The sequence below is a fragment of the Oryctolagus cuniculus genome, chromosome 4, assembly GCF_051225735.1.
Source record: "Oryctolagus cuniculus isolate XC-2025 breed Fujian yellow rabbit chromosome 4, ASM5122573v1, whole genome shotgun sequence".
Classification (NCBI taxonomy): Eukaryota; Metazoa; Chordata; class Mammalia; order Lagomorpha; family Leporidae; genus Oryctolagus; species Oryctolagus cuniculus.
Window position 1 is genome coordinate 6,421,405 of NC_142870.1, and position 17,540 is coordinate 6,438,944.

General features: G+C 52.3%; 1 protein-coding gene and 1 long non-coding RNA gene across 7 annotated transcripts in view; both read left to right on the forward strand.

Annotated features, from left to right (window-relative positions):
* The first annotated feature begins 1,756 nt into the window (after window positions 1-1,756).
* Window positions 1,757-12,167, forward strand: LOC149126882 (uncharacterized). Of its 2 annotated transcripts, none has more exons than XR_016232059.1 (4): window positions 1,757-2,015; window positions 5,743-5,870; window positions 7,473-7,668; window positions 9,397-12,167. It is a non-coding gene; the product is annotated as an uncharacterized LOC149126882 (long non-coding RNA). The 2 variants fall into 2 exon arrangements; XR_016232058.1 differs by having other exon boundaries at window positions 7,473-7,644.
* A 593-nt stretch (window positions 12,168-12,760) lies between these two features.
* The window catches only part of ERG (ETS transcription factor ERG), a 273,981-nt gene continuing 269,201 nt past the window's right edge, over window positions 12,761-17,540 (forward strand). For 2 of the 5 annotated variants that reach the window (XM_017350791.4, XM_070071815.2), the window contains exon 1: window positions 13,702-13,839. The gene's annotated coding sequence lies outside the window, so the exon portion shown is untranslated. Of the gene's footprint in view, window positions 12,911-13,701; window positions 13,840-17,540 lie in introns of those variants that run through there. The other 3 variants (XM_089330556.1, XM_051833641.3, XM_089330552.1) reach the window with 3 other exon arrangements.

A 17,540-nucleotide genomic window follows, 5' to 3' on the forward strand; every position in this document is an offset into this window, starting at 1 on the left:
TCAAATATGGTTTTCATTAAGAAAGCGCGTATTTCTGGAGAGGTGTGGTTCAGTTCGGAGGCGGGAAGCGCGGGGCAGGGGAGGAGGCCGGAGAGAGGCCCAAGCCCGATGGTTATTTATGGTGATGTTGAAATGCGCGTGGTCTTAGCAAATGGCTTTGGGGGTGAGAAGACACATCACCCGCCACCGGGGCATGTCCTGTGGATCACTCAAGTTAAGTTACGGCTGCCGTAAGGAAAGACAAAGCAGAGATTCTATGGCATAGGTGCCCTCTGTTAATTGTAAGAATTTATATACAGCTGAAGTTGTGGTGCAGCGGGTTAAGCCACCACTTGTGACACTGGCATCCCATACAGGCACTGGTTCCAGCCCCGGCTGCTCTACTTCCCATCCAGCTCCTTGCTACTGTGCCTGGGAGGCAGCATCTGATGGCCTGAGTACTTGAGTCCCCGCCACCACCAGGGAGACCTGGATGGAGCTCATGGCTCCCAGCTTCAGCCTGGCCCAGCCCTGCCATTGAGACCGTCTAGGGGATGAACCAGAAGATGGAAGATCTTTCTCTCTCTTTCTCTCCCACTACCTTTCAAGTTAATAATATTTTCTTTAAAAAAAAAAGAATTTATATAAGAGATTTCCAAAAAGTTCATGTAAATGTGTGTTATAGAAAAGCTATGTGTAGATTTCAGTCTTTTGCACCAAAATAAATTTTTTTATTTTTCTTTTTTTAAAAAAAGATTTTTATTTATTTATTTGAGAGGCAGAGTTATAGACACAGAGAGGGAGAGACAGAGAGAGATGTTTCTTCTACTGCTTTACCCGCCAAATGTCCGCAACGACCGGAGCTGTGCCGATCCGAAGCCAGGATCCAGGAGCTTCTTCCGGGTCTCCCATGTGGGTGCAGGGGCCCAAGGACTTGGACCATCTTGCACTGCTTTCCCAGGCCATAGCAGAGAGCTGGATCAGAAGTGGAGCAGCCTGGACTCGAACCGGCGCCCATATGGGATGCTGGCACCGCAGGTGGAGACTTAACCTTCTGCACCACAGCACCTGGCCCTAGACTTTCCTTTTAATCCCGTTTTCCATGACGTTTTTGAAGTCCGCTTGTGCAAACCCGGTTCTTGAGCAGTGAAGTCTGCACTGTTCCTGTGACGTCAGCTTCACAGCGCCGTGATCATGACTGTCCCGGTCAGATGAGAATCCAGAAAGGTGAGCCGCGCGGCCGAAGGCCCTCGTGACTTGGCCGACAAGCGTCGGGTGAGTTCATGGTGTAGTCTTTGGAAGCTGCTTGTTCAAGCTGGTCCAAAACTGAAGTTTCCGGGAAACCAAAGCTCATTTTTTTCTGATTAACAAGCTGCTTCTATTTGTGATGGACAAATACAAATAATACTATCGAAAAGCAGTTTTTAGAGGGAAGGATGAATATGCTAGTGGTTTGTGTTTCGGCTATCAACAGTAGGCATCCCATTTTCTTGAGACGAAGTAAAAGAGAAGTAATAAGCATTCAGTGCAAAGAGAAGCTGTGGGGAGCAACTCGGACTAGACTAAGTTACTGGAATTAAGACTTATTCTATGCATCTGCTCTCCCACAATATGGCGCTGAGAAGGTAAACAGCTTCTACGCAGCTGCCTCTTGCCAACTTGAGTGATGACCTCCAGGAGCTGATTCTGCTCCTGATTGGAGGAGGGCAGCGTACTCGGCGTGTAGGTAGCAGAGTTGGGATTGGTGGAAGAGGACTATAAAGGAGGAGAGAGACAACATGCACCAGGAACATCTAAGGGGAACATCTAAGGGGAACACCTGTGCAGCCCCCGAGAGAGCCGGCGGGCGGTGTGCCGCTCCCCCGCGGAAGTGGGGAAAGTGGCTAGGGGGAACCGCCCTTCCACGGAGGTGGAAGGGATGGTAGCCAACCCGGGAAGAACCAGCAGCAAACCCGGGAAGGGCCGAGCAGACGAAAGAACAGCTCAGGGTCCTGTGTCGTTCCTCCACGAAGAGGGGGAGCGACATGAAGCTTCAAGTAAGTCAATGATCATGAACCGAAGTAATGCATCTGGGTATTTTCTTTTTCTTTCCCTCCTCTGTTCTATTTTAAAATCTGTCCCACACCATGAAACCCAAGTGCCCATTAATTGAGATTTAAAAGCTAAGAGCTCGGTCGTTTGCGTTGCAAGTGCTCTTGGGGCCGTTTGTAGCCTCTGATTAAAAATATGCAGAAACCATCTTCGCTTTGTGGAGCCTAGGTGGAACCGAATCTCAGAGGCGTCGCCTGCTTTTTGCTGGAGGCAGGCACAATCACCCTCACATCATAGGACCTGCGTGGACGTCTCCATTCTTGGCTTGCTGAGCACAACAGGGCAAGTCTGTGCTAACTCTCACTTCTGATTTAAATGTGGAAGTTTGGGCTTTATCTTATGAGACAGTAATGAATGCTTCCATAAGGAAGGGTTCGACTTTGTGAGATGCACATACAAGGTTTATCTAAATTTAATCCTATTCATTTACACAGAGAACTTATTTATAAAGTTTGTGTCAGCAAGAGTTATCAGTTTGACTTGGGTTTTGATACGCTTCCTAGACCGGTGCAGTCTGATTCCATTTAAAATCAAGTGGCTTTCCTGAATGTGCTAAAATGTATCTACTTCTGTATTGCACCTGGGTATGAAGATGTGAACTTTGTGAATTGACAGTTTTTCTCTCTCTTTAAAGAACTCACAGGGCTCTGTGAATCTACATTTGCATACTTGTCTCTTTCAGCCAATCAGGCTCTGTGAGGCTGGATTTGCATACCTGTCTCCCTCAGACAATTAGGGCTCCTTGAGGCGGTATTTGCATACTTGTTTCTTTCAGCCAATTGGCTCTGTGAGGCTGGATTTGCATATCTGTCTCTTCCAGCCAATCAGAGCTCCTGGGTTGCAGAAGCCGTCTTTTCCTCCTTGGGGCCAGGCAGGTTGCATGCACTAGGTGCTCTGGACTTTCGTGCTGCGTGTGTAAATGAATGTGTGTGTCTCTAGTTGGTGACCCATCCCCCTGCAGAATGACGAGAGCAAAGCAGGAGCAAAATGAGTGGGGGCTGCTGACAGGAACCCACCTTGGTCCCTGATGTCAGAAAAGGTTTTGTCTGTAGCTAAGCTTGTTAGTAGCTCTGTGCTTCTATGGCCCTGATCTTAGGTGGTCTTTCTGTGGGTTCCTGTGTAGAAGTTGGTGTCTTGGGGCCGGCGCCATGGCTCACTTGGTTAATCCTCCGCCTGCGGCGCCGGCATCCCATATGGGCACCGGGTTCTAATCCCGGTTGCTCCTCTTCCAGTCCAGCTCTCTGCTGTGGCCTGGGAGCGCAATGGAGGATGGCCCAAGCACTTGGGTCTCGCACCCGCATGGGAGACCAGGAAGAAGCACCTGGCTCATGGCTTTGGATGGGCGCAGTGCCGGCCATAGCAGCCATCTGGAGGGGTGCACCAGTGGAAGGAAGACCTTTCTCTCTGTCTCTGTCTCACTGTCTAACTCTGCCTGTCCAAAAAAAAAAAAAAAAAAAAAAAAAAAAAAAAAGTCGATGTCTTAACTTCCTTGTACGTAAGGGTCCTGGAAAACACCTCGCTCAGGGCTACGCTGTGGTGCTGCTCACTGCCCCTGGCATCACAGGTCAGGTGTGGCAAGCACTTGACCTCCAGTTGCTCCTTTTCACCCACCGTGGCGTCACTGCAGATGGGAAAGCAAGCCGTCTGCTGGTGTCTGCTCCACGCGGGGCTGTGCTCACGGCCCCAGGAGAAGGGAGATGTCTCAGCACTGGCTTACGTTTTATTTTTATTCTGGAAATTTGAAATGCTGCACTCTTTCATTGCCGGTCAAATGACAGTCACAGATTCTTCTTGGGGGAGAGGGACATTTTGGCCAAAGAGAGACCAGGCAACCCGGCTCCGGGCTCTGCAGTCTGATGATGGACTTCACCACCATGGAATGGAGAGGCCCCTCCTCGCCTGGTCTGCTCAGAGTGGCCGTGGACGCCCGCTCACACAGTCGGGCGAGCACCTCTACCAGAAGAGCCGCGGCCGCCTATGCCGCAGCCCGTGCCACCTGCGGAGGCTCCGGCTCTGCACTTCGGGGCTTTTTTTTTCCTGTTCACAGCAGAGTGCACAGGGTTAGAGTTGTTTTCTGAAGACATAGTAGCTCTCACTTATTCAAAAGTTGTATTTGGCTGAATGTGGAGTTTCATTCTTTCTCAGGCTGGGATCATTTCCAAAGATTGTTCAAAAAAAAAAAAAAAAAAGGCCCAGTGACTTTGGTAGTGAAAGAATGTAGCCGTTTTGGTGACTGAGCCATAGCAGCAGGCAGGGCGCCCAACAGAAGGTGTCTGGCCTGGGAGGGTGGGGCCTGCCTTGGGCTGTGGGGGTGCGGGGGACTGAACTCGTGCGAAGGACAGCTGGGAGACGAAGGGGCTGTTTCCAGGGAGAGGTGTAGCCACGGTGGTTGATTCTGGAGGCAGGAAATCATTAAAAGGTGTGTGACTTTAATCTCCATTGCCAAGGATAAACGGACAGCTAAGCCTGCCTATTCATTAGCAATTTGGCGCTCAATTGCGGGCCCAGAAGTACCGAGTGGCAGGAAAACCACTCCTTAAAGTCGTGGCACCCTGGAGGAGAATTCACGCTTTCTTTTCTTTGGAACTGGGTCGCAAGGCCCTGAGTTCTGGGGTTGCCTTTTTGTGATCATAATTTGGAATAATTTATTGGATGTGGTTATAAGTGAACCAAATTCTGGACCTGATTGGTTTATGAATAGAATTAACATAGATGGGCTTGGCCAACCTCACACTGATTTAGAACTGAATGCACATGTATGCACATATAATTTATGTGTATGTAGCATGTAAAATACATGTCATTTTCCATAGTATGCATTTTTCATGAACTTTTTAAAGACCTCTGTATACACGTATTTCGGGTTTTTTTGCACCAAAAATGAGCTTATGCTTCTATTACATTTTCCACAGACTTTTTGAAGTACCTTGTATATGATATTGCTATATAATATGCAGAATAGTCTGTGTAAATATAAATGCATTTATATGCAGAGAGAGAGACCGAGACAGAGGGAGGACTACTGACTCAAACTGCATTATGTTTTGTTTTTGTCTCCAGAGTATTTTAATCCAAGCCAAAGTAGACCCAATTTAATTCATTTCAATCCAATTTAAAAAACATTTATTCATTCTCTTCCATGTGCCAGGTTCTGAGAGTACGAAGATAAATAAGACAGAGCCAGCCGTCAAGAAACACACGGGCTGGCAGGAGACAGAGACAAACCGAATCAAGTTCATGTGTGGAATTCCATCATGGAGGGGCTGGGACCAGAATAGAGCAGAGCGCACCCTGGCCTGGGCGGGGGGCTGCGGGGCATCAAGTGCTGCGGCTCTCATTTTTTCTTTCTTTCTTTTGCTCTCCCAGGGACCCTCCCAGAGGGACAGAGGTGGGGCTTGCTTCCGCCAGCACGCAGGACCTGCCGTCACGGCCACCCACAGGCGATGCGGGGCCGCAGCATCTAACCACCTGCACTTTCTCTCACATTTTTCCTCCTGGGTTAAAATGATTATTAAGTAGCTGCAAAGGAAGAGGGGAAAGTCAGACAGTCTGTAATAAGACATTTGGTGAAAAATAAGCTATTTCAAAAAGTAAAATAAAAAAAAAATCAAGACAGACAACATCCAAGCTCAGGTTTTACTAGGTTGAATAGACATAACATTACCCTTTCAGGTGGCTACAGAGTTTTAGACGCTGCCGTCTCCATTTCTGGACTTACCTTGTCGTGACCTGCAGTAAGTTCACAGACTGGTACCCATCCAGGGACCACACTTGGAGAAGCCCCCCGTCTCCAGGAAGAGGTGAGGGCCTCGGAACTACAGCCCTCGGGTTTCTGGGGAAGGTCCCGCCGTTCCCTCCTGGCGCTGGCTCACCCTGCTGGCGTGCGTGGCTGAAGCCTGTGGCTGGTGGAACTTGCCGTCCAGGGCTTGGGCTGGCAGCCTCCGGCCAGCCTGGCCTCCCCTCAGCCGCCTGCTGGCTGTGAAACAGCAGGGCTCAGCCACCACCCCCTCCCAGCCTGCAGGCCCCGCGGTTGACTTCCAAGGTTGGCTGTGAGCTCACCCCGCTGCAGCAGGCCACTGGGCTCTCAGCTCGGAGTCCATGCCCCAGAGGAACCCTTTTGTCTCCTAGGCTGTGTGAAGTGCGGGAGCTTCCAGGGCCCGTGGCAGGAGAGAGTGCAGGAGCCCCCACGTCCCCGGGTGTCAGCCTTATCTGTAGGATCCAGGGAAGGCGATAGGAACCCCCACTTTCTTGCTCATAGATCCTCCTCTTATTTCTCCCCTTGACATGCAGGCATGGGAAGGAGCAAGCTCTCCCTGTATTCTCTCCTCGTCCTGAGTCTGGGCTCCCCGGTGCGTCCTATTGGCAAACAGGATTCTCTTTGTGTGTGCAGTGTCCAAGCATACCCTGGGCGGAGTGCTCCAGGCTCATGCAAGGCTCAGTAAGCACAGAGGGTCCAAGAGAAACGCAGCTCCTGTCCTGCACCACAAGCCACTCTGAAAACTTCGTGGAAAATTGAATTAAAAAAAATTTTTTTTTGACAGGCAGAGTGGACAGTGAGAGAGAGAGACAGAGAGAAAGGGCTTCCTTTTGCCATTGGTTCACCCTCCAATGGCTGCCGCTTTGGCTGGCGCGCTGCGGCTGGCACACTGCGCTGATCCGATGGCAGGAGCCAGGTGCTTCTCCTGGTCTCCCATGGGGTGCAGGGCCCAAGCACTTGGGCCATCCTCCACTGCCTTCCCTGGCCACAGCAGAGAGCTGGCCTGGAAGAGGAGCAACCGGGACAGAATCCGGCACCCTGACTGGGACTAGAACCCGGTGTGTCAGCGCCACAAGGTGGAGGATTAGCCTAGTGAGCCACGGTGCTGGCCCTGAATTAAAATTTTGAAGTTTATTTTGGTGCAAAAGGTTTTTTGGAAATCCATACATACGACGGGTTTTTAAAAAGGTCATGGAAAGTACATGTTATGAGAAAACGGCGTGATTTTCAAAAAAGTTTTACACCAAAAATAAACTTACTTCTTAATTCAATTTTTTGCATACTTTTTTATTTGAGAGGAAAAGAGAGAGAGGAATGGGAAGTGAGAGAGAGCTCTCATCGGCTGGTTCACCCTCCAATGCCTGTAACAGCCAGGGCTGGACCAGGCTGAAGCCAGGCTCTGGGAACTCAATCCAGGTCTTCCACAGGGGTGGCAGGAACCCAAGTACTTGAGCCGTCACCTGCTGCCTCCCAGGTGTGCATTAGCAGGAATTAGAAGCAGAGACAGGAATGGAACGCAGGCACTCGGATACGGGGTGAAGGCATCAGGCCAACCACCTGCTCCCCCACAAACACTCTGAAACACCCTCATACGTGGCACCTGGAATTCTCCCTGTAACAGAGCCTGATCTTCCTTCCCCTCCAGGCAGGCAGCTGCGCAGTGTGAGTGTCCCAGTGTGAAACGCTTGCCCTCTGCAAGGCAAAGGAGAAGAAGTATGTCTGGAATTTTCCAACATTCGCCCAGTGATCCTTGGCAAGCACATCTGCCACTGACCCGCCAGCAGGAGGCGCTCCTGAGGGCTCCTATGCCTGGCAAGGTGAGGGCTTGGTGGAGCGCACAGGTGAGTTGGTGCAGGGAGGCCCCAGTGGTCACGGTTGAGTGTGAGGGCTGGGCCCTGGACAGCAAAGGAGGGTGTCCATGGGAGTTGGGAGAATTAACACGATCCAGGGTGGGTACTCAGCTATGGGGCAGGTCAGGAGCAGGGATCAAAGATCCAATTCTTTATGATTAATCATTGCAAACAGCACCCTAGGTCATCACAAGGAGCTCCTGTCTGAAGGGGAAGCCAAGGATGTAAGCGTGACAACGTGTGAGTGGTGAAGCTGGAAGAAGTGAGAGCTGTCCCGGGGTGGGGACAGGCAGCTGGAGGGCAGGAGGTACACTGGGCTCAGGGCTGGCAAGGAGGCCTTGAGTAGAAATGTCGAAGCTACCAGGACCCAGCTGGAGTCTGGACTTGCTGGTGGTGCAAACTCAGAGCCACACAGGGTGGCTGCAGGCACTGAGATAAGAAACACGCCAGAGAGCGCCCGGCCAATGGCGGTGCCAAAGACACGCGATTTGCCACGGTGGAGACGGCAGGGAGGACCTTCTGGGCCAAGGGGACCAAATCAAGACCCCAGTACCTTGAGGGCCAAGAGACACTGAACCAGTGCAAGAGGGGTCTCTGGCAAGGTGGCTCTTTGAAAGTGTTCATTTTTTTAAAAGATCTATTTATTTTTTTTGAAAGTCATAATTAGAGAGAGAGAGAGAGATCTTCCACCTGCTGGTTCACTCCCCAGATGGCTGCAATGGCCAGGGCTGGGCCAGGCTGAAGCCAGGAGCTCCATTCGGGTCTCCCACGTGGCGGGTCACAGGGGCCCAAGCACTTAGGCCGTCTTCTGCTGCTTTTCCCAAGCTATAATCAGGGAGCTGGATCAGAAGTAGAGCAGCTGGGACTTGAACCAGCACCTAGATGGGATGCTGGATCTGAGGTGGCCGCTTTACCGATGATGCCACAACACTGGCCTCTGGGGTGCTCTTTTGTGAAATGTACTTTCTAGAAATGTTTGATTCTGTGAAGATTGTGGACATTAAACAATGACCATAACTGCCACGGCTGTGGTCCTCAGCCCGGGAGTCCAGTCCAAGCACCTGGGGAGGTGCCCTGCCTCCCCTGGTCCCCAGTGAATCTCACTGGCCAGCTCTGGGATGGCACCGTAGCAACCTCAGGATTACAAAAGCTACCAAGGCGACCTGGGTGTGGAGGCAGGGCCAGACCACGGCTGTAGGGACCCTGGTTCTCCACCCAACCTGGGTAGAGATAGGATGCAAAGGCAAGGGAGCCCAGCAATGGGAGAAGTGTGCACTCAGCACCAGCAGTGGGAGAAGTGTGTGCACAAGGCTTGTCAAAGAGCAGCATCCAACAGGCCCCTGGCTAATCGGGCAATCAGCCACTGTTCCAGAGACGGGGTATGAAGGTGAATAACCCAGGCTCCCCTGTGCGGTCCCGAGTTTAGCAAGTTGGGGATCATCAAGTGGCGGTGACTTGTCCAAGGTCATCTGGCTGACAATGCTGGATCCCCGTTTCCATGTATTCCTTGCCAATTGTCTGTGGATGATATCTGCAATCGATTTATTACCCCTTAAAATCATATGAGGTCATCCATAACCATGAGATAATGATTTACTGTTGTATGGTACAAAAGAAAGTCATTAAAATGTAGCTATCCCCATGCCTTTAATGATACAAAAAAATTCACTGAGAAAAAGTGTCTTCATTATCTAAAAATATAGCTATTTTCATGCGCAGGAGCGATCACTTATGGAAACGCACATGGCAGCATCGTTCACCAATAGCGCTGGCGTCATCGTCATCCTACAAGAAGCTCAACAGCGTGCCGGCCAAGTCTAGTTGTCGGAAGGGCTGGCACGGACCTGCTTTTCTCTGTGTAATCCCACTTGCAAAATACAAATAGAGTCTCCCGACTCATTCTGCTAAACCTTTGTCACCAAAGCGCACTGACAGCTGTGCAATGTGTTTCCTATCAACTTCATTTGTGCGTTATGCAAGTTGATAGGAATTATGCATTATGCAATTTCACAGAGCAGTTTGTGGTCAGCACGTGTGATTGAGCACTGCTGTGTGTCCCGAAGACTTAAACTGCATCTGACAGAGACAGAGAGAGCGCTTTGGAGGGCAAGCCTGTTGAGGGAAATTGGTTTGTCTGCAAGGGTGAAGACCGTCGTATGTTGCTTTCCTGGCAGCCCACCGCCGAAGGTTCTGGTGACGCTCGTGTGACAGACATGTCGAGGGACCCCCCCCCCCCAACCCGAGAGAAGAAGCACGCACCTGCTCTTCCCTGCACATGAGTAGTCACCCAGGGAGATCGGGATGGGGAGAGGCTGGAGGGAGGACAGGGTGCCGAGGTGTGCTCCAGTGACCACCGTGAGGCATGGGTGACCCTGGGATAGGAAGGGACAGGACAGCTGCCACTAGTGCCACTACATTTGGGCCACGCCCAACCCATTTCCTAGAAGAAAAGACGGTCCCAGTGGACTGAGTGGAGGCTGTGGAGCAGGGCCCAGGCGTGTGGGGACGGCGAGCGCTGTGTGGTTTCCCAGGCCCGAAGAGCGGCCTCCTGCCACACTGGAACTCAGCTAAGATGGCAAGCAGTCCGTGGGAGGAGCCTCACTCAAACACAATCTGAGACGTCCTCCCCCGTGAGCGTTCACTGCCGCAGGACGGGCTACCCTTTCCATATTTAACACATGCGCACGCAGAACTGCTAAGCCGTAAAGGGAGCTCACAGACGCTCCGTGCACGGACAACAAAGAACAGACCTTCCAAAATGATAACCAGGATTTTGTAACTCATAACACCACGCACGTTATATTAAAAGTGGGAGACTTTTGAACTGCAACCTTTACATCCCAATGCAATCGTTCTCCCAGCTTTGAAATATCCACAATCTGAATTTTATAGGGATTATTTTTATTATAGGTAAAGCAATTAAATCTCCATATTGAAGGATGTAAACCTTTTAAGGCCCTTCTCAGAATATCAAAAGAAAAGGAGGCTTATATTTAACAGGTGTGACAACCCAGTGCAGGACATTTCATGGAAAAGAGTTTGACAAGAGCCAGTAACAAATACTTAAATTAATCCAAAACATCTTTTGGAGAAAAAGAGATTTTTACAAAGAATTAGGTTGGCGACAAAACTTTAGATAGACAGAAGTGCATCTCATTTATGAGAGACTTAAAAACACCAGCTCTCGCGGAACTCCCCCTTCCAAATGATATCTTAATTTATTTGGAATGACAATGCTCGCACTGCAGTTACAGACACTCAATGTGTCTCCCTGGGTTCTACCAGTCTCGCAAATTCACTTAATTGAGTTAACCGGTTTCCTACTGTTTGATCTCAGTGTTGGGCCAGATGGCAGGGAATGCTATGGTGGTGGCCCGTGAGATGAGTCGACAGATCTTCCTGCCTACAACTACAAGATGCACTTAATCGGTTGGAGGAGAGAATGTGGGGAGATCCATGCAAAACTCTGAGATCCTGGGTTCTAAGTTTCTTCCAGGTTAATGACCTGGGTTTCACAGACAGGCTCAACACATGCTCTTGCATTTCAAGAAACTGAGTTTCTCTGTCTCTGTGATGTCTTTTGGGAACTGGGCAGATAATGAGAGTGCTCAAAATGGCATGGTTCCCAATACTGTGGCTTTTCTCAGCTCATCCTCTCTCAACGGTAGTAACCTGGGTTGTCAAAATCATATTCTTCCTTTCATTAAAATGCAGTTAATTATTCCTGACACATGTTCTTTGGACTATTAGCACATAGAATGCTATGTTCAGCACTGTTCCGTACAGGGATACTGTCCAGTCTGTGTGATGACTGAGAAACTGTGCTAGAGTTATGCGTATTAAAAACCAGAGGTTGTGCCCAGAGGGCTGGGAACCTCAGCGAACAGGTTCACTCTCTCTGCTCCATTTCAAGAGCTGCCCTGATTGTTAAGGGCTCCCTGTGCTGAGCTTTGAAAATTAGTGGCTAAGAGAAACATTTCAAAAACACTGAAATATCTTGGACCCGGAATATCTGGAAAACAGACAGAAAAGGAACTAAAATATGTTTTTGATAGTTGACAGGGGAGGCAGGCCAAATGTTTTTGAAGACATGTGAATTGCAGTATTCTGACTTCTGGGTTCCTCGTGAGCATATCAATACTAAAGGAATCCGATCCGCAAACGACACAGACTGAGCACAGCTTGTGCAAACGGCTGCGACCCTCTCTCTAAATACTGGCACACTCTCAGAGATGGACGGCGTTCACTACTTGTTCTTTGGGTTCCTTCTCCTGGCCACTCGTGGAGATGTGGGTCAGAGCCACCGGGATGCACATCTGTTTGTTCCAGAAATTTCCTGGACACGGCCGGCAGTTTCACGGATTTGGTCTAACACTGCCTGGTCTGGTTAGATTCTGGCCCTGAGGACCCACTTTGGCATCTCCAGGGTTAAAGATCTTCCCAGAACCTATAGGTCCTGGAAAAAGACAGTCTCTAAACTCAGCGCTAAGACCCATTTTATTTTTCCCCCAGCAAACAGGAAATGGAGCCCTGCAGCCTTTTTAAGAATTTTTTTTTCGTTTTTTTTTTTTTTTTTTTTCCTCCAATTTGGAAAGTGTCTGGGGAGAGGGCACACTCGGGCTGCCCACTGCAGCCCTGAGCCTGACCCAGCCCTGGGGGTCTCTCTCTGTTTTTTCTTCCCTCTCTCTCCTCTCTCTCTTTTTTTCTATTATTTTGGCAGACTTTTTGGAATGTCTGGGAGCTAAGGGCTTTGCTTCATGGAGCAGAATTCTGAAGCAAGAAAAAGAGAAAGTTATAGACTAAACCACAGAAATGTAAACACGTCTACAGCTAAAATAACTGCACTTTCATTGAAAACACTCCTCGTTCACAATCGGACTTCTGTGTGCTACGGTCAATAAAACTGCATGTTAATAGCGACCAATTAATAGATTATGTTGCTGGGCCTTAAAAGTTGAGGGCGTTTTAATGATTATTTTTCAAATTAAAGGAGGGCTTATTCCCTCCTTTCCCCTGGGGTGGGGGTTCGGGGGGGGGCATTGCTTTCTTTCTGGCTGTTTGCTGAAATTCTTGGCTGTTAAAGTTTGGAGAGGGAGGGATACGCGTAGTTTTCGCTCGGCCGCGATGGGGCGAGTGTGCAGGAGCAAGCCCTGGCCTGGGCTCCTGGGGACGGCGCGGGGACGGCGGTGAACGCCACGCAGGACGCGCGCGGGGGAGGAGACGCAGCCCTCAGGTAAGCGCGACTCTGACGCCCCAGGTCGCCCGCGGGGTCGGAGCGCAGCGCCCCGAGGCGCGCGCGGACACCGCGGGGCCACGCGGGTGCAGCTGCCGTCCGTCCATCTGCGTCCTCTCCGACGCTCGGAGCTGGGCTCCGGGCAGGCGCAGGTCGTCACCCTGGTCCCGGGAAAGCCTGGTCCCGGGACCGCGTGCGACCCCCCTCGCTCCTGATGCGCATCGAAGGCGGTCCGCGGTCTTTCTAAACGTCTGTTCCAACAGTTTTAATTTTCAGGGTTGACGTGCGTAACGGTTTTCAAGTCGCTGCTCCCTGAAAGCGACCCGAGTCAGGCGTCGAGCCCCTCCGCCGCGTCCGCACACCTCCCGGAGTCGCGTCCCGGGTTCCCGTCCCGCTGGGGCACGGTCCTCGTTCTCCTTTGGTCCAAGCCTCTGCTCCTCCTCCTCCCGCTCTTCCTCCTCCTCTTCCTCCCCGGAGCGGCCGGCCCGCCGCGTCCCGAACGCCAGCCGTGCGCACAGTGTTCCAAACCAGCCCGCGCTCCCGGGCCCGAGGGCGCGCGCACGTCCCGCGCAGAACCGGGGACGAACACCCACGCGCTGGGGGCCACGCACGCGCACTTCTGTCCACGCGCGCCCCCCCGGGCACGCGGGGACCCTCCGCCCGCGCGCACCTGGGCCCGCGCGCGCCCTTCCGCCCGCGCCCCCGCCCCGCCCCCGGCGCGCACTCCCCGTTCGCCAGACGCGCGTCGGGGCTGCTGCCCTGCTCGGCGATTGGCGGGAGCCGGAGCCTCCCCGAGGCCCGCGCCCACACCATGGGCTGAGCCCGTCAGCGCCGACCGAGTCAGTGCGGCCCGGCACGCGCGGGCGCGGACACGCGCGGACACACGCACGTGTGGGACACGCCCTCCCCGACGGCGGCGCTGCCTCTCGGTGAGTCCTGCGCCCCGCGCGCCCCGAGCCGGGCCGCGCTCTTCCGACGGCGCCTGGACAGGTGGGGCGCGCGGGGCGCGGGGCGCGGGGCGCGGGGCGCGGCGCGAACGCGGAGGGGAGTGGGCACACGGGAGCAGACCAGGGCCGGGTGAGCAGCCCGCGGGGCCACTGTGGGGCAGCGAGCAGGAGGGTCGCTCGTCCTTGTGTGGCTGGGAGTGAAGTTGGCGCGGGCGCTCGCGGGGTGCGGGACGTGGAGCCTGGCGTGGCCCGTGCCGGCTCCTCTGCGACCCGCGGCCGTGGAGTCCGCGAGCTTCCGGCTCAGCGCTCTCTGCGGAAAACTTGGCAGGTTTGGAGGTGCAGCCCGCGTGTCGTCTGCTCGCCTGCGGGGCTTCCGTGCGAGCCCCATCACCCGCTTGTCGCTGTCACGCGGGGTCTGCCCGGAGGCGCTGCCGGCGTGGATGCGGTGACTCTTAGAGAGAGGGAGGCGCAGTTAGCGGTGCGGGGGTGCGCTCCCCGCGGCTCCTCGCTTACCCTAAAGGTGTCTTCGTCTATCCTGCCCTGGAAATGCGTGCTCCAGCCGCCGGCTTCGTGCTCCATAGCTCTTGGAGTCGGGAAAACTTCCGGTGCGAATGCAAGTAGGTTTCTTTGCTTCCCTGGGTGGCATGCATGGAGCCGAGTTTATTTACCCTTGGGACCGTTTTTTTTTTGAGGATGTTTGATCCTCTCCAAGTAGTTTGGAGCGCGGGAGAGCCAAAGCTGAGCTGTCACATTCCTCGCGTTAACCCTTGCCCTGCTGCCGCTGGACAGGCCAGCAGTCCTCCTTACCGGGACACCGGGCAACGCAGGCAGGGAAAACCGAGCCCGAGAGAGGAATCCCCGCCGTGTGTGGAATTGTCCCTGCGCCAGTCGCGCCCGTGGAAGCGTGATTCTGGTGGGAACAGCTGGGCTGTGCTGGGTGTGGCTGCCCAGGTGCGGTCGTGCGGCTGTCAGGAAAGGGCTTCCGCCGCCACGCGTACCAGGAGTGCGGTCGGCGGTGTGGCCGTCCTGGCTTTGACGCCTCAGGGACTTGTTGGAAGTTACACCCGGGGGGTAAAGGGCTCAGTTACGTGCTGAGGTTTTGTTCCAGAGTGTGGGACTCCGCCGGGACTTAAAAAGCGTCTTCTGGTTTACAACTCGGTCTTAGTTTTGGAAAGTTCAGACTGCCCTTGTGATGCTGTGGTCCACGTTTGTGATTTCGTGATGAGTTCTTGGTGATTTAGCCTGATGTGAATTCTTTAGCTGGGAATTTTGAAACTTAGCGTTTACCATTGGCTGGGTCGCTCCCACACCTGTGTGTTAACTTCCCCTCCACTTCTCGGGGGGTTGCTTTAGTATTAGAGTAGCTGCTTGTTGAATTTTCAGTCTTCCCTAATCAGAGCTGTGCGTGGTAAGGACTAAGACCCCAGTGGAAGAACAGATATGTAAATGAGAGGTAAAGCGTTTCCAAAGATGTTGAAACTTGATTTTTGACTTGTAAACCATACTGAAGTCTTACATGTTGTTTACATATTAAATATATGTGAGAGAGAGTGCATGTTAAATATGTCATCTCCTGGTGTAAGTAGTCATACAAAACTTTCCACACTTATTTTTTCCGAAATTCACATTCGCTCTGATTTTTTTTCTTGTTTAAGTTAAAAACGTCGCAGGGTGAGGGGGATTCTTTCCTGCAAAGCCAGAAGAGCCAGTGTTTCTAGAATCTTTTCCGGGTCCCCGGCGAGAAGCGACAGCAGGTCGGCATCCAGGGTGTGGGGGTCCTGTTGGGTGAATGTCAGGGCTGCTGCTCTTTCCTTGACCTGGGGGGCACCTGTGTGTGTTGCTAACGAGGCTGGGGGTCCCTGGAATGAGAGGCCGGTTGGTTGCCTCGGCTGCGATTTTCCATGGCAGTCGGCAGCTGACCTCTGTTAACTGCAGGTATTTTTTGATCACCCCCAGGCTTCCTCCTTGTTCACTTCTACCAGGTTTCCGTGAGGAGCAGGAGAATGCAAGAGGGGTTCCTTTTCCTCCCGCCCTGTGTAAGGATCCTTGTGCTTCCCTGGGGAACATAGCTCTTCCGAAGACACCTCTTGTTTGTGATCTGCACCTTGGGTTTGTGATGGTTCACACCGCCAGAGTGGCATTTGAAAGAACAGTAAGTCGGCAGAGCAGAAGCATTGAAATGATCTGGGCAGAATTTCCCATCGTTGGGGCGCTTGGTGGCAGCCGGGTGAGCTGGAGTGTCCTGGGACTTTTACAGTCCTGCGGTAATGGCGGGCGCTGCCACACTGGCTGCCTGGAGACCTCGCTGACAGCCCTCCCGTGTTGGCATCTCGCTGGGGTCTCCAGCACTGCGATGGGCGGTCAGTTCATCCGCTGGACAACGACCCACTGAGACTGCACAGTGCCTCCTGTTTGTGGATGCAAAGCCGTCATTCCATAAAAAACAAGAGCAAGAGTTTCCCAGGGCTGGGCGGTCATCTGAACCAGTTTTTCAAAATAGCCAAGGGGGACATTTCTCTCTTTTAACTTTCCCTCTTGTTTCAAACGTTGTAGTATCAAAAAGCGAGAGGATTCGGCGCTTCCTGTCTGTAACCTTGCAGATCGAGCGAAGGTAGTGCAGGCAGCAAGCTAAAATTACTTTGCTAAATTTAAGTGGAAGTAAAACGTAGCCAACACCAAGAAATTAAAGGGTGCATCTAAAAATGGAGCTCTACGTCTCAGTTTTGGATTTAAACTAACTTTTAAGTTCTCCTATTTTTATCGTGGTCTGTCATAATCTGGAAGACCCTGACTGCGTGTGAGAAACAGTCATTTAACAATGGAAGTAAGGCTTCGCTTCCCGGGACGGGAGGCGTGTTCACGGGTGTGTGCAAGGAAGTCTGGGGAAGCCTCTGTCCTGATTACATGGCTGTGAGTGAGAATCTCAGCGTCCCCCGCCTGTGTAAAACATGCCCGTTTGAACGAACGGATCGCTTTTTTATAGGGACCTAGAGAAAGATGTGAGGACATGGAACACACTGGTAGCATGTCTAACGTTTTTAAAACCTAGATGTGTAGTGTGGAAAGTGGACCGAGTTAGTGGGAACGAGGTTCATATATGCTCGTGTCTCCTGTGTGGTTCCTTTTAGGAATGTTATTATTCCAATAATTATTCCCCACAACAAGTCATCTCCGGGGTGAGGAAGCATCCCTCCAGCGAACGGCAGTGAAAACAGGCGTATCTAGGATGCATTTTTTAAAAAATAGAACCCTCCTGCCCCCTGTTGCATTTTGTTTAAGCAGAAGCGAAGAAGGGCCTCGGCACCTCGGTTTTGAGCGCAGGGTGCAAAGGAACAGAGCCACTGGTCATCGGGCTCGGCTCTTGTCCTGCTTCCTCCAGGGGCTTCCCGCTGCTGGCACAAGGCGAGGTGGCTTCAGGTGAGGAGGGCTTGCCATGGAAACTGAGGTTGCCAAGTGAAAGACTAAGTTGGGGTGCATGGCTTTTTCATGCCAGGTGGGACTTGTTAGCTGTGGCGTGGGGCTGGATTGGCTGGAGGTGTGCGTCCTTACCCCTGAGCCAGGATGGCTGTGGGGCTCTGTCGTACTTTGGACGATAGGACGGACCCAGGGGCTTAGGAAGTCTGCTGCCCACGTTTGCCGTCATTCAGTACAGGGACAGGAGTGCTGGTCTCTGTTGGTGTGCA